Source organism: Gasterosteus aculeatus, chromosome 9 (assembly GCF_964276395.1).
Source record: "Gasterosteus aculeatus chromosome 9, fGasAcu3.hap1.1, whole genome shotgun sequence".
NCBI lineage: Eukaryota > Metazoa > Chordata > Actinopteri > Perciformes > Gasterosteidae > Gasterosteus > Gasterosteus aculeatus.
In genome coordinates this window covers 1,293,851-1,307,958 of record NC_135696.1, presented here as the reverse complement: position 1 = coordinate 1,307,958, position 14,108 = coordinate 1,293,851, and the positions used below count along the sequence as shown (strand labels likewise).

The following is a 14,108-nucleotide window of genomic DNA, read 5'->3' as shown; positions in this document are numbered from 1 at the left end:
CTGGTCGTGGCGCAAGTGAGCCGGCTAAGACGCCCCACGGGTCAAGCCTTGTCTCTTCCTGTCAGCGCGCGCAGGTAACACCGTGTAATGCATCCCCCCTCTCGCGCTCACCGCATGGCCCGGGGGTTTTTTTTGGCACGACTTCTGACCGGTGTGTGTGCAGCAGCAGCAGCAGCAGCAGCAGCGCGCGGGCCGCCCGCCCTCCTAATTGAATCATCGGAGTGCAAAAACAGGCTTCAGACGGGATTCATGTCAGACTTGCCCCCGAGCATCCAGCTAGCCAGCCGGCCAGCGAGGCGGGCATTCTCTGCTTATTCACAAGAAGTGTGTGTGTGTGTGTGTGTGTGTGTACGTCTGCGGCTTTGTGCGTGCGTTGAAGCGCGTGCGCCGCGAGGCTCCAAAGAGAGCGCTCTAATTTCCGTCTCGGAGGAAAGTGTGATTGAACACAAACCCTCTCGCCGGCGGGTCGAAGCAGTCACACGCTGCAGCAGCACGAGAGGAGATAAAAGTCTCATTTTGTCCTTTATTTTCCCTTTTATCTGTCTTCACGATGACCTTTTTGCTGTTTTTCGTCTCTTTAATCTTTTATTGACTCTTTTCTAATTGAATATCGTTTAGCTTTTGCTACCATTGTCTTTCTTTGCTGTTTCCACCAACGTGCAACAACTAAATATACTGTCTCGCCTTCCGGGGAGAATTTAGGATTTAGAGAAATTCTGAGCATGTGTGTGCGTGCGTGTGTGTGTGTGCGTGTGCGTGTGTGTGTGTGTGTGTGTGTGTGTGTGTGGGGCCATCTGGCCTCGGTCAGCACTGACTCTGGATACAATCACAACAGATTAGAATGAGGCGGAGGGGAAAGCTTCTCTTCTCTCCTTCATTTAACTCGTCCCTCCTTGTCTCCCTCGCTTCATTTAACCTGCTCCACTTGCTCGCATTGTGTGAGGATCTGTGTGTGTGTGTGTGTGTGTGTGTGTGTGCGCCTGAGCTTTGTTTGTAAAATGTCATTAAGTGTGATTGTCTCGCATCGGTCAGTAATTGAGAACAAGTCATCGGCCGCCGATGGGACTTTCGAAATGTGGTCACATCCCAACTAACCTGCCGAGCGCTAATCGTCGCTTAGCGGCGCGCGGCTACGCCTGATGCTAACGAGTGTGAACACTCCTCTGATTAGGGAGATTAATAAGGCTAATGGGGGGAAAACAGAGTCAGTTTAAGGCTGAAGCAGTGGGACAAACAGACTCGAGGGGACACACACAAAGGGAGGCGTGTGTGTGCGTGTGTGTGTGTGTGTGTGTGTGCGCGTGTGTGTGTGTGTGTGTGTGTGTGTGTTTGGGCTCCCCCATCTCTTCATTTGCTCAAGTCTGTTTGGCACTCATTCACCACGAGTGGCTGTTACCCCAGTTTTGGCATGTGAGTGTGTGTGTGTGTGTGTGTGGGGGTTATGGAGGGGGGATGCTTGTGTGCACTATAATGCCATGGTTTTGCAGCTCTCTGTGTGTGTGTGTGTGTGTGTGTGTGTGTGTGGGCGGGGGATTGAATGTGTGTTTGTTGAGAAATTGGCTCGGCGTGAACGTAGCGAAGTGGGAGTCGCTCGCAGAGTGATTCTGTGTCATTTGTCTGCAGCTCCACGGCGACGTTGAAGCTCTGCTCCTTGTCTTTGGAGCAAAAGAAGAAGGGGGGGGGGGGCAGTGTGAGTGGGGGACAGGGGAGGAGGGGAGGGAGGGGGGGGTCTTACTGGCCAAGCGATTCCCCGGTGCCACAATGTGTGTTCACGAGATGTGGTGCGCGGTGCACTTGAGGCGAGATGAGAAAGCGCTTCAAATTGACCTTGATGGGACGTCGTGGCTCGTGGCTCTTTTCTGACTTCGCCCCCTCGGAGTCGTGCTCGCCGCTGTTATGCATTTAATAGAGTTTCAGTCGCTGCTGCGGGTGGACATTGTGACGACGCCCTCAACAGCTTTTGTGCCGTTGCTGCGTGCAATGTAAACCTGTATTTTTATAGTTATTCATCCATACACAGCTCGGGGACACATCGTGGTCCTGGTTTGAGACCACAGTAGTTCAGAAGGCCTCTCGGTGATGTCACACACGCACTGATCAGTAACGCATGACTTGAGCCCTGACAACATGGATTTTTGTGTCACCGGATGAAATGAGACCTGAGGCGATCGGGGTGCCGGGCGAGGTCAATGTTACCGAGCTCTGGCACCAGTTTGGGATTTGGGGGAGAGGTGCCAATAGTCGCCGTTTCAAATGTAAATATTGGATGATGGTGCAGCTCAAACTGACAGTGTCACCCTTCATGTGGTGCCCCATTTTAAAATAGGATTCAAAACCAAACGTGCAGACTGAACATTTCAACAGAAGTTGGGCTGATTAGTTTTCTTCATGTTATTGATTCAAGCCTTTGTGTTTGATATATAACAAAATATACCAGCACGGTTTGAAGGGTAGTCACTTGGAATGCCATCGCCAAACCTCGCACACAAAGCTGGATGATGCCCATCGGCCCGGGAGTCCGAGCCCAGGTGGACCCGAACCCAACGGCATTCTGCTCCGCTGTGTGAGCAGACAAAGGGAAGAGATCGCATGGCTCCTCCATCTGTGTTTGAAGAACAGACGCGTTATACGCAGCACAAAAACGAAAGGACAAGGCGTATAAAAGAGTTCGCAGTGGATGAAGGGACAAATGTGGGTTTGGCTAAGGTTGCTGAGAGAGGATTTGCTTGGAGAAAATGTTTTTTTGGTTAATGCTGCCATTCCCCGGAGAACCGAGGGGTTGTGTTGTTCCGAAGGAGAACATAAAACCCGTTGGGTTAATCCCTGCAGGTGTGTGCACAGATGGCATCTCCAACCTCCCAAAACTTGCAAAACACAATAATGGGATTTTTTTTGCCTTTTCTGTGAAGTTTTACCACAGACTGCGGATAAAACTCACACTTAGTCATCCCGCCGTCACTCGTCGGTTTGGGGACCTCCGTTTTAAAGCCTTGAGTTCAACAATTTTGCCGCCGCCGTCTTTCGATCCGGCCGGTGCCGTGTTTTCTTCTTTTTTTTTTTGTGCAGCCGGTGAACCAGAATTACCACATTGGGAAAGCAGAAGGATGATGTGGAGACACGTTATAGGTCTCTGGTAGAGGCAGCAAGCTGTCAATCAAAGTAAGCCAGCAGCAAGCAAACTGCTTTGTGGTCTATTTGGCTGTGAATTCACCGTAAGTTACTAAAAGAACATTGTGCGGTACTAAAGAAGACTTGAAACAGACCTGACAGTTAATTTGATCTGAACGCTACAAAAGGAATATGGTGACTTGGTGATACATCACTTATATAAAAATGCAGATCCAATTAAAAACTTTTTATTGACTTTACGGAGCGACAAAGGTTAGCTATTGGGAGAGGAGAAGCAGCCTGGAAATGATTTCTGCAGGGACAAAGAGGTGGGCTATGAAGTTGAAAAGAGGGTCATGATTAGACTTCTGTTACATTCCCAGTTGCACATACTTTGTATGTGATATTGTCACAGACAGACATTCAGTCAGTCACCTCTTCTTTATTTATTTCCAAGTATTAGATCCATCAAAGGTGTTTCCCCTGGCTAAAATCTATGTGGATTCTTTGATTGGAGATATGACAGTAAGCCGATATCTCCAGTTATAAAGAATAATGATTGTTTGGACTAAACAATCCATCTGTTTCCGAATGTCTTTGATTGGGAAGGAAGCAGGTAGTTACTCTTCAAAGATCTTCGTTTTCGGTCACATTTCTTTTTTATTTGTCAAAGTATTTCATATTCTCCTTACATGATCAAAAGGCATAATGGCACCAGTGAGGTACTCTGTGTGACTGGAGTTAGGAACAGCCGTGGTGGGGGAGACGGGTTGGCTTTGCTTTGCTGATTGGATTCCTCCAAATCCGCCTGCGTCTGAAATACCTCCACGAGGCTTCATTTCACTTTTTCTTTTTATCCAAACTGTGTCGGAAACATTTCAGTTGAAAAATATGCACATTTCTCAGGACATGCAGTAGCTTTTGATGCTGATTACATTGTATTGTCCGGGGTTTCAGGTCTTTTGTCTCCATTCAAAGCCGTCCACTAGAGGGGACATAAAAAGAGCAGTATGATTAAAGCTGCAGAAATTGCAGGGATGCTGTATTGGATTGCACAGCACCCCGTCTTCATTGTCCACACCTTGCTCTTTTAAAGACAACGACAAAACACATCTCTGTCCACAAAAAGTAGAAAGAATATTTCGTTGAAGTTTAATTTAAAGTCCCAACACTCGGGTGAAGGTTTGGTTTGGACTGACGTTGTCATGGTTACAAAAATCAACACTCGTTTGAGGTTATGGACCGACCATGGTCGTGCTTCAAGATCGATAATGCTTCAGGGAGAAGCGCGAAACACACACGTTAAAGTCGGAAGTTCTGTCGTGGCACCACGAGCTCTATAATCACGTCACCTGACCTCCTCTTCTGCTGCTGCCACAAAGGACCCTTTTTAAAACGCCGGCATGTCAGTCTGCAGCAGGGAAAGCAGACGGTGCAATAATAACATAATAAAAATGACTCCCTTACATTTGCGCGGGCTCGATTTAGGGTCCAGGTATTGTGCACGCAGGCTCACCGCTCACCGCGACACAAGAAAGGAGCGGAGCCGCCGCTTACGGATTTTGAGCCGCCTGTGTTGTTCCGGCTCTGGCGAGTCCAAACCTCTATTCATGCCGGTGGTCATTTCTAAAGCTTGTGACGGCGAGGGCTTCCAGTGCTTTTGTCTGCACCCAGAGCCCTCGGAGTCAACAATCAACCGCCACGTGGGAGAGTAAAGCTGCAGATGTTGTTTTGCATCCCACCCAACGGTGAAGTCGATTTCACGGGCCATGCTAGCACTCCTTCTCCGGGTTTGGAGGTACAATTGGGTGAGAAGGACGTAATCAAATACCTCCAAACCAATGTTGCAATGATATTCACTATTGGTCCTCTTAATACATTTCTAAAAGAGCGATATCTTTGATAAATATTCAGTCATGTGGATAAAGCAGAACAATTGAACAGCTTAGTCTGTGATGCAGCATTTAAAACAGCATACCCTTATATTCATGCACGAAGAATCTTTTAGTCAAATTTCATGCTGCAGTGAAATCCAGGCAAGATCTGTTTCATTGCAAGTCATTAAATATGCCTCGTTATCACAGATAAAGGGATCCTTACAAAATAACAATGAACTAAATCAACATTTAGATCTACATTATGTATACAAGCGACATTTTCTTCCACTGTCTGAGTACACAAGTGAAATCACAAAGCAAGGAAGATGTAATACAAAGTAAAGGCAGTGATCAAATAATGCAGGGAAAATCACTCTGTGTTATTTTTAAATCACCTTGACATTCTTCTTTTTTTTTTTTTACATTTGCACGAAACAAACTCAGTCAAATAGAGTTAAAACTCTCCGATGGCTATAAGGTTGCAAATATCACCGTGCAGTGCTAAACGGAGATGGCACGGTGAGTCTACAGTACATGACAGATGCACTAAGCAGGCAGTTTGTCTCTAACGGCCTCACTAAACAACCACATCGCCATCTAGTGGCCCTGAGAGGGAACGCGGGCATAAAGGCTGGCAGCTGGAAGCAGCTGCTGTGGTGCAGGATAGTGCTGACCTTGTGTATGTCATTGGGGGATATACACATCCATTCAGGTATTCTACACACAGACAAGGTGTACAAACAAATGCACATATCTCACACACACAAAGGGAGAGAGAGAGAGTCCACATACCTCATGGAAGACAGTCAGTGCACAAACAAAAAGCAGCTCTCTTCCATAGAAGCCTTACGAGACAAATCCTGGAATGGTACCTGCAGACTCATGAAGCATGTTTCCTCCTGCACACAAGGGCAAGCAAATCAAAAATACACACAAGTAAACCAAACCAAAGTGTGTTAAATACATTTGCTTGCTGGTGAATTACTTGCATGTTCATATTTACTAAAATCATTGAAATTAAACCTTAATACAGAGTTATTTCAAATGTTAAAGGGTCGTTTCACACCCCTCTAACATTTGATGGGATTGTGTTGCCATTATGTCTCCATCCATCCATCCATCATCAAACCACTTATCCTGCACACAGGCTCGCGGGGGGGGCTGCAGTCTATCCCAGCCAACTTCGAGCGATAAACAGTGTACACCCTGGACTGGTCGCCAGCCAATCGCAGGGCTACACAGAGACAAACAACCATTCACACTCACACCTACGGGAGGCCTGAAGAAACTGTTTCCTGTGTTGTTGGTTACAGAAATGAATGCTTAACTCGCTCACACACACACACACACAGACCAACACAAGGCTGCAGAGGGTAACCGAGCATTTGACAAGTGGATGGAAACATTTGTGGTTTCTGCCGGCCCCCGCCCCTCCCTAGATGCTGCAGAGGGGCTTGAGCTGAAAATCCCCTGGACAGCATCTGCACCAGCTAGCACGGCCTGCAGTGTTGCAAAAATGCACACGCGGCCGGACCGACCACACAGTCACAAGCACTGAGAAATGGCAGCAGTATGTAAATGTTTACTTTCCAGCGGCCTTGCTGTTTGGTCAAGTTCATTTTTCAGCCTTGTTTCAATTTTAATCATCATCTTCATCTCATAAGTCTGCAGGCGTCGCTCTGTCACACACCACTTCTGTTTACTGCACGACTCCACACCACACTTGGGTTTTTGGGAAATGTAGACTGCATCATCATCATTTCAATCTTAATGTCAGTTAAGGAATTTGCAACAGGCATATGTTCTACTTATATTCAGAAATCCACATTTTGTGAGCATCATGCCAATAGTGTGATCACATCGGGGGTTCCCTGGTGGCACGGGTGGAGTAACAGTATCATTTTGGATACAACAGCACCAAAATAACAGCCAAATAAAGGTCTAGTTTATTTCAAAATGATGCACAGAACCAGACACGTGATTTGGTCTCATGATCCCAACAGGCACTACAGAGCATTGGGTTTTACAGAGAAAATAGGAAAAAACAGTTAACTGATCAGGGAGACCAGGGAGAGCAGGGAGAGCAGTTGTAAATAAAAGCCAACCGAGTAAGTAAGCTGTCAATTGGACTGGACTGGAGCTACAAGGTGATGGCGTCATTAGAGATGCAGCAGAGCTACTTCAGGAATCAGCAAACATTTATTGCCAAAATATATCATACAAGGAAATTGACTTGACCTTTGGTGCGTGACAATAGACAACAAGACAGCAGTGCACAAGTAATACAATAAAATAAAATGCTAATGCTATGGGTTAGTAGAATAAGGCTTTGGGTTAGTATAAAATAAGAGAATTTAAGAGAAGAGAAGTTAAAAAATGAAAATATTTAAAAAGTTAAAAAATATAAAAAAATAAAGTGCACTCGCGAACAAGAGATAAAGTGACGAGTGAAAAATGACAGTTAAAGTGACGTGTGCAGTGTGAGGGGGAGTGACCGGTGGAGTGTTATAGTCAGTCAGTGGGGGACCGGCTCTGTTGATGAGCCCGACTGCCGACGGGAAGAAACTGTTGGTGTGGCGGGAGGTCGTAGTCCTGATGGACCTCAGCCTCCTGCCAAATGGAAGGGGCACAAACTGGTTCTGTCCGGGGTGAGAGGGGTCGGCCGCGATCTTTTTAGCTGCTTCAGAGACCTGGAAGCAAACAAGTCCTGCAGGGACAGCAGGTTGCAGCCGATCACCCTCTCTGCAGAGCGGATGACACGCTGCAGCCTGCCCTCGTCCTTGGCTGTGGCTGCAGCGTACCAGACGGTGATGGAGCAGAGGATGGACTCGATGATGGCCGTGTAGAAGTGGACCATCATCGTCTTTGGCAGGTTGAATTTCTTCAGCTGCCTCAGGAAGAACAACCTCTGCTGAGCCTTCTTGGTGATGGAGCTGATGTTCAGCTCCCACTTGAGGTCCTGGGTGATGATGGAGCCCAGGAAACGGAAGGAATCCACAAAAGTGACGGGGGAGACGCACAGACCCTTAAGCAGAACATGTCTCAATTCACAAAACAGGGAGTTACATACAATGACTGAGTAGCTTAATAACAGGAAACCCACAGTAACAAAAAGCTCGTCATTCGGACGCAGAGCTCAAGAGACTGGAGCTGCGGACCAGTGACTGCTGAAGGGGTCGGTGGGATTGAGTTTAATCGGTGGAAATATTTGAGTCTCCACTTGCTCACTAAAAAGAATGCCGGTTTGATAATTAGATGTATTTATTTAGGTCCAACGTCACGCAGGCAGGAGCTCTGCAGCCCTCTCAGCCACATTAGGAAGTTTATTTCTGAATCTATGTCATATGTTTGACCACATCCTGAATGCTCTGCCTACACAGTAGATGTGCAGGAAGAACATTTAATGACTTGTGCACCATTGTCTCAAAAGCACGTCTTCAGGCGAGTGACTGATGGACAGAGAATTCATGTTCGACCTGAATAAGACTGAAGAGGACCTTCAAGAGTACGGTTTACTCGTCAAACTGTTGATTTTGGCCAAGATTCCGCCTCCAGCAAATGGTTGATGACAGTTTAGGTTGATGGGGTGCAACAAGAAGGCCACTACCTGGACACGCGCCTGTGGAGACATTTTGTTTTAAAAATTTCATTTCAAAAGTGGGATTTAAATCATGAAGCTTTGACACTGTGTGTTTCTATCCGTCCTCTGAGATGATGTGTGTGAACGTAGACCAACACACGTCTCCTGTTGTTGTGTTTAGGTGGTCAAACCTCCAATATAATTATTTGTCTCATTTTTAGAAGAGCCATAAACTGTCTTTTGGTAATCATTGATACTTGGCCTCTTCTTATAGATCTTTCTAGAGACTGTAAACGATGATGATGATGATGAACGTCTGCACGCAGTTTGGCCTCTGAAGCAAGACGGAGAGCAACAGCTTGTCAAGCTATGCAAAGACATCGACAACATGCTAGTCACTCAATGCTAACAACTTCTTTATCAGTTCTTATGAACAGAACAAACACAACGAAATTACATCAGGATGTCAATCATATCACGTGTTTAAAGCCGAAAATCCACAAAAAAAGGGAGCAAAGATCACTTATTGAGAAAATCTCAATAAAAACTCTGTATATTAGCCGTTAGCTCCAGTGCTGCTAGCATTACCAGCTCTCCTCCTGACACAACAGTGTATGAAATACAAGGCTGTGTAATGTCACGCCCTCAGTTGGGCTCATCTTATTGTGTTCGTTACAGAGTAATCACGTACGGGAAGCAGGAAAGCGCAGAATACCACAAACATCTTTGTTTAGATGAAAAAAACACCAATAGAAAAAAACAGAAGAAGAAAATGTTCCACTTGACTGGCCAATCACATTGAACACTTTGTCTTCAAAGGCATCACATCTTTGGGTAAAATCAGTCTGTCTGTTAACTTTCGGTCATCATCACTCATGGACGGGCTGCACACTTTTCTAGTCGCTCTCTTAGGTAAGTCTATGGAGACTTATTTTGGATGTTTTAATTACGCTCTCATTGTTGTTGTGTTGAGCAGAAATCTGCCCCTGCTGTAATGTGAAATCATCCAACACGGAGCACATTTCAATCTGCTTTTACCATTTTCTCTGTTTTCCAGGAGTTGCATCCTGCAGTCATGATTGGATCTCTGGATCAGTGACAGTCAGACCAGGAGACAACATCACTCTCTTCTGTGATTGTAAACTATCAACTGGAGTATCCGTTGTGTGGTACAGGAACTGCTCTCATGAGAACCAGCCTCCTCTCGTCCTTAAAGTAGACCATAGTTCATCCACATTAGGATACAATCCGGCCAGTGACACTAAAGATCTTCTGAAAATTCTTCCTCGTTTTCAATTTGTGAAAAACTCTTCTTCTAATTCCTATGACCTGCTGATCATGAACATCACTGATTCTGATGAGGGAATCTACTACTGTGGAGGTGAACAGAGAACAGTGGAGGAAAAAGCAGTCATTGGCCGCCAAACTCTTTACAGAAACGGAAACGTCACAACAAGAGTCTTAATCAGTAAGTATGCTGCTCACACTTTGTGGATCTATATTGCATGATTTTACTAAACAATTATCCAGTAGGAAAATATTCCTCATATATACTTATATCAATGTGAACTATTATGACGTGTTACAGAAAGATTTTGGGAATCAACAACGGCCAATCTGAAATAAAACAGTATAATGGTTTGGACCAGCGATTCCCAAAGTGTGGGCCGGGTGTGGGAAGGTACTGCAGGCGGGCCGCGAGAGGTCATTTACAATAAGTAAATAGTTTTTTAATTTTCAATTTTTAAAAGTTTGAAATTAATATAGAAATATTCATGATGCGGCACATTAGTTATGTGAAACATTAATTGAAGCACCGTCTCCACCTCACTGTCAGAAAGAACAACAGCGAGCGCGTAGAAAACTCCTTCCAGCGCGGGCAGAGATTCTCCTCGCGAGCAGCGAAGTTCACGTTTCGCAAGCGAGCAAATACCTCGCGGAGACGGACTTTTGCTCGCGGATGTTTGATTTTGGTTAAATTCTTAAGGCCATTAAACCATTACGTTTTGATCAGAGTTGTGATTAAAGGTTTGGGGGGGCCGCGAAAGATTTTCAGATTTCAAAGTGGGCCGAGGCGTTCTTGAGTTTGGGAACCGCTGGTTTAGACAAATAATCATATTCCCAAATCTGAGACTTCATGTATCTGACGGGTTCTAGGTCATCCTTAAATGCACTGTATTTTTATGCATAGTGAGGTTTGGGATCATTTTGCACGTGAAATCTGAGGCTCTATAACGGTTGAAGGTTTCACTTAATTGTGAAATTTTCAGAACATTTTTGCACAATAAATAGTAATGTCAATGTAGTATATTTGTCCGTCTGCTCAATGAAAAGTTTGAATTTTCAATAAACTGCTGCTAGAATATTCAGTCTCATCGTTGTGGGTCAGAGTTTAATGACGCTTATTGACACAACTTTGATTCAGGTCCAGACTGCAGCGATTCTCCGCTCCAGACTCCAGAATGTCTCTGTCCTCTGTGTTGGACTCTGCTGGTCTCTCTGTGTCCAGCTATTGCTGTCCTCTCCTCCGTCCTCTCCTCTCTTCTAGTTTATCATCTGTGTCAGAAAAAAGGTAACTACTGTATGCCGCTCCTTAAGAGCTAAATGTAAGAAATGTCATTGATCTACTGAATTCATTTCTACCACAAAGACACCTGAAGTCTCTTCTTTGGATCCGTGTTTGAGTGTTGATGCACCACGCTGTCTGTACTGATGTTGTATTGATTTCTGCAGCTCCACAACCTGATCAGCAAACACCTCAAAGAAGACAGCATGGGGTAGGTGCAACACAAGAAAGTACTGACTCATGGCAATAAATCAGTACACGGTCACGATTCTAAAAAACAAATGTCAAATTTCAGGATGAAGATGTGTGCTATGCTGCACTGGAAATCCAACAGACATCACACAGACCAAAGAAGAAGAAAATCCAGGGTTCTGACTTCAGCACCTATTCTGCCATCAATACTTCGAGGATGTAGAGTCTAAAAAAGAAAAATAACAATCACAACTCTACAACATCTAATGATGGAATCACAGCACCTATAACACCGACCAGCAAAGGCCTTCAACTTAAGCAGAACATGTCTCAATTCACAAAACAGGGAGTTACATACAATGACTGAGTAGCTTAATAACAGGAAACCCACAGTAACAAAAAGCTCGTCATTTGGACGCAGAGCTCAAGAGACTGAAGCTGTGGACCAGTGACTGCTGAAGGGGTCGGTGGGATTGAGTTTAATCTGTGGAAATATTTGAGTCTCCACTCGCTCACTAAAAAGAATGCCGGTTTGATAATTAGATGTATTTATTTCGGTCCAACGTCACGCAGGCAGGAGCTCTGCAGCCCTCGCAGCCACATTAGGAAGTTTATTTCTGAATCTATGTCATATGTTCGACCACATCCTGAATGCTCTGCCTACACAGTAGATGTGCAGGAAGAACATTTAATGACTTGTGCACCATTGTCTCAAAAGCACGTCTTCAGGCGAGTGACTGATGGACAGAGAATTCATGTTCGACCTGAATAAGACTGAAGAGGACCTTCAAGAGTACGGTTTACTCTTCAAACTGTTGATTTAGGCCAAGATGCCGCCTCCAGCAAATGGTTGATGACAGTTTAGGTTGATGGGGTGCAACAAGAAGGCCACTACCTGGACACGCGCCTGTGGAGAGATTTTGTTTTAAAAATTTCATTTTAAAAGTGGGATTTAAATCAACAATTATAAATTGGAAAATCCTTTAATATAGACTCGCATGAGAAGTCAGATTTTGTCAAATTGTAGCAGCGTGCTGAAATGGAAACAAGTAAAAGTATACAATAAATGTTCATGACACAGGATATGGAAACACACCTTCATCCAGGTCTGGTTTTCTTCTCATACAGCCACCAAACAGCAGTCACACAAAGCAGTTTATTTGTGGCCAGTAGATGTACAGAGAATCAGAGGCTGAACGAGGAAACAGCATGAAGTGTGAACATCAATGCAGGCATGTGTAGACACACACGCACATAGCGGTACCACAGCAACCACAGCATCAGTGATATCACACCGTGTTCCAGCCCCAATGTAAAGACAAGTGTGTTTGATAGTTCCCACCATGAAGCTTTGACACTGTGTGTTTCTATCCGTCCTCTGAGATGATGTGTGTGAACGTAGACCAACACACGTCTCCTGTTGTTGTGTTTAGGTGATCAAACCTCCAAAATTATCATTTGTCTCATTTTTTAGAAGAGCCATGAACTGTCTTTTTGGTAATCATTGATAATTGACCTCTTCTTATAGATCTTTTTAGAGACTGTAAACGATGATGATGATGATGAACGTCTGCAGACAGTTTGGCCTCTGAAGCAGGACGGAGAGCAACAGCTTGTCAAGCTATGCAAAGACATCGACAACATGCTAGTCACTCAATGCTAACAACTTCTTTATCAGTTCTCATGAACAGAACAAACACAACAAAAGGACGTCAGGATCTCAATCAAATCACGTGGTTTAAGCCGACGATCAAATCCACAAAAAAAGGGAGCCAAGGTCCCTTTGAGATATTCTAAATACAACCTCTGCACATTAGCCGTTAGCTCCAGTGCTGCTAGCACTACCAGCTCTCCTTCTGCCAATTTAAAAAAGATGAGTTTGAGATGAGCAACTAGAAACCATTAAGTCATAATATAACTGTCACGGTGAGGCCATGCCTCGTGCTGGTATCATGTGGAGGGGCCTGACTCCAAACTGAAGCCCATTCAGACTCTCTGATTAGAGGTCACTTCACCTGCTCAGGCAACCAAGCTGCCTTCAATCTACAAATCACCTTGCAGTACATCTACCCTGGTTCCTGATGCACTCTTCGCCAGATCGTTGTTTTAACTAACCTGGTAGTGACTACGCTTGGCTGTTCTGTTAATAAATGTCTCAGATATATTGGTTTAAAGTTTTTCTACGTTCCTCTGACCCTGTATTCTGTGTCCTCGCAGTCATCCATCCTCCCGATTCCCTGCCTGGATTCTCCCATCTGGATTTCCCTGCCATTCCCCCATCTGCCTCCATTGGTTCCTGACAATAAATATGTTCCCCCTTGTACCTCCTGGGGTCCGTTTCAAGTAGGAGGTTTAACAAACTCTAAATCAAACCCTAAACTCTGAGTTGATTTATCCTGAGATGGGAAACTCTGAACAGCTGTTGGTTCAATCAACTCGGAGTAGGTTGACTCAGAGTTGAGCGCATACACCACCACAGTATGAAACAATATATTCACCCCTATTGAGCTGCAAATATTAATGCAAGCATACAGCGAGTATGAACCCATAATTAGAAAAAAAGCAACTGCAGCAAAAGACAGAAACGGCGTGTTTTTTTTTGTTGAAAAAAAAAAAATTGCTGAGTGTTCTCAGTTAATATTTAATATATTCCCAGTGGGAGAATAACATTTTTTACAGTTTGTTAGAATGCACTACACACAGGCTTGAACCGACGTGTTTAACACCCTGAGACGTAAAACCGCTTCTTTATCAACAGGATCGTCCAGAAAATGATGTGCCATGT

General features: G+C 44.8%; 2 long non-coding RNA genes across 2 annotated transcripts; one reads left to right on the top strand and one right to left on the bottom strand.

The window, feature by feature from the left end:
* Positions 1-3,760: 3,760 nt before the first annotated feature.
* On the bottom strand, positions 3,761-4,745 carry LOC144411583 (uncharacterized). Its single transcript, XR_013468769.1, has 2 exons — positions 4,576-4,745; positions 3,761-4,093 (listed from the first exon to the last, which is right to left on the bottom strand). It is a non-coding gene; the product is annotated as an uncharacterized LOC144411583 (long non-coding RNA).
* A 4,597-nt stretch (positions 4,746-9,342) lies between these two features.
* On the top strand, positions 9,343-13,478 carry LOC120825387 (uncharacterized). The gene is made up of 5 exons (XR_013450766.1): positions 9,343-9,477; positions 9,623-10,033; positions 10,991-11,137; positions 11,299-11,342; positions 11,427-13,478. It is a non-coding gene; the product is annotated as an uncharacterized LOC120825387 (long non-coding RNA).
* The last annotated feature ends 630 nt before the right edge of the window (positions 13,479-14,108 follow it).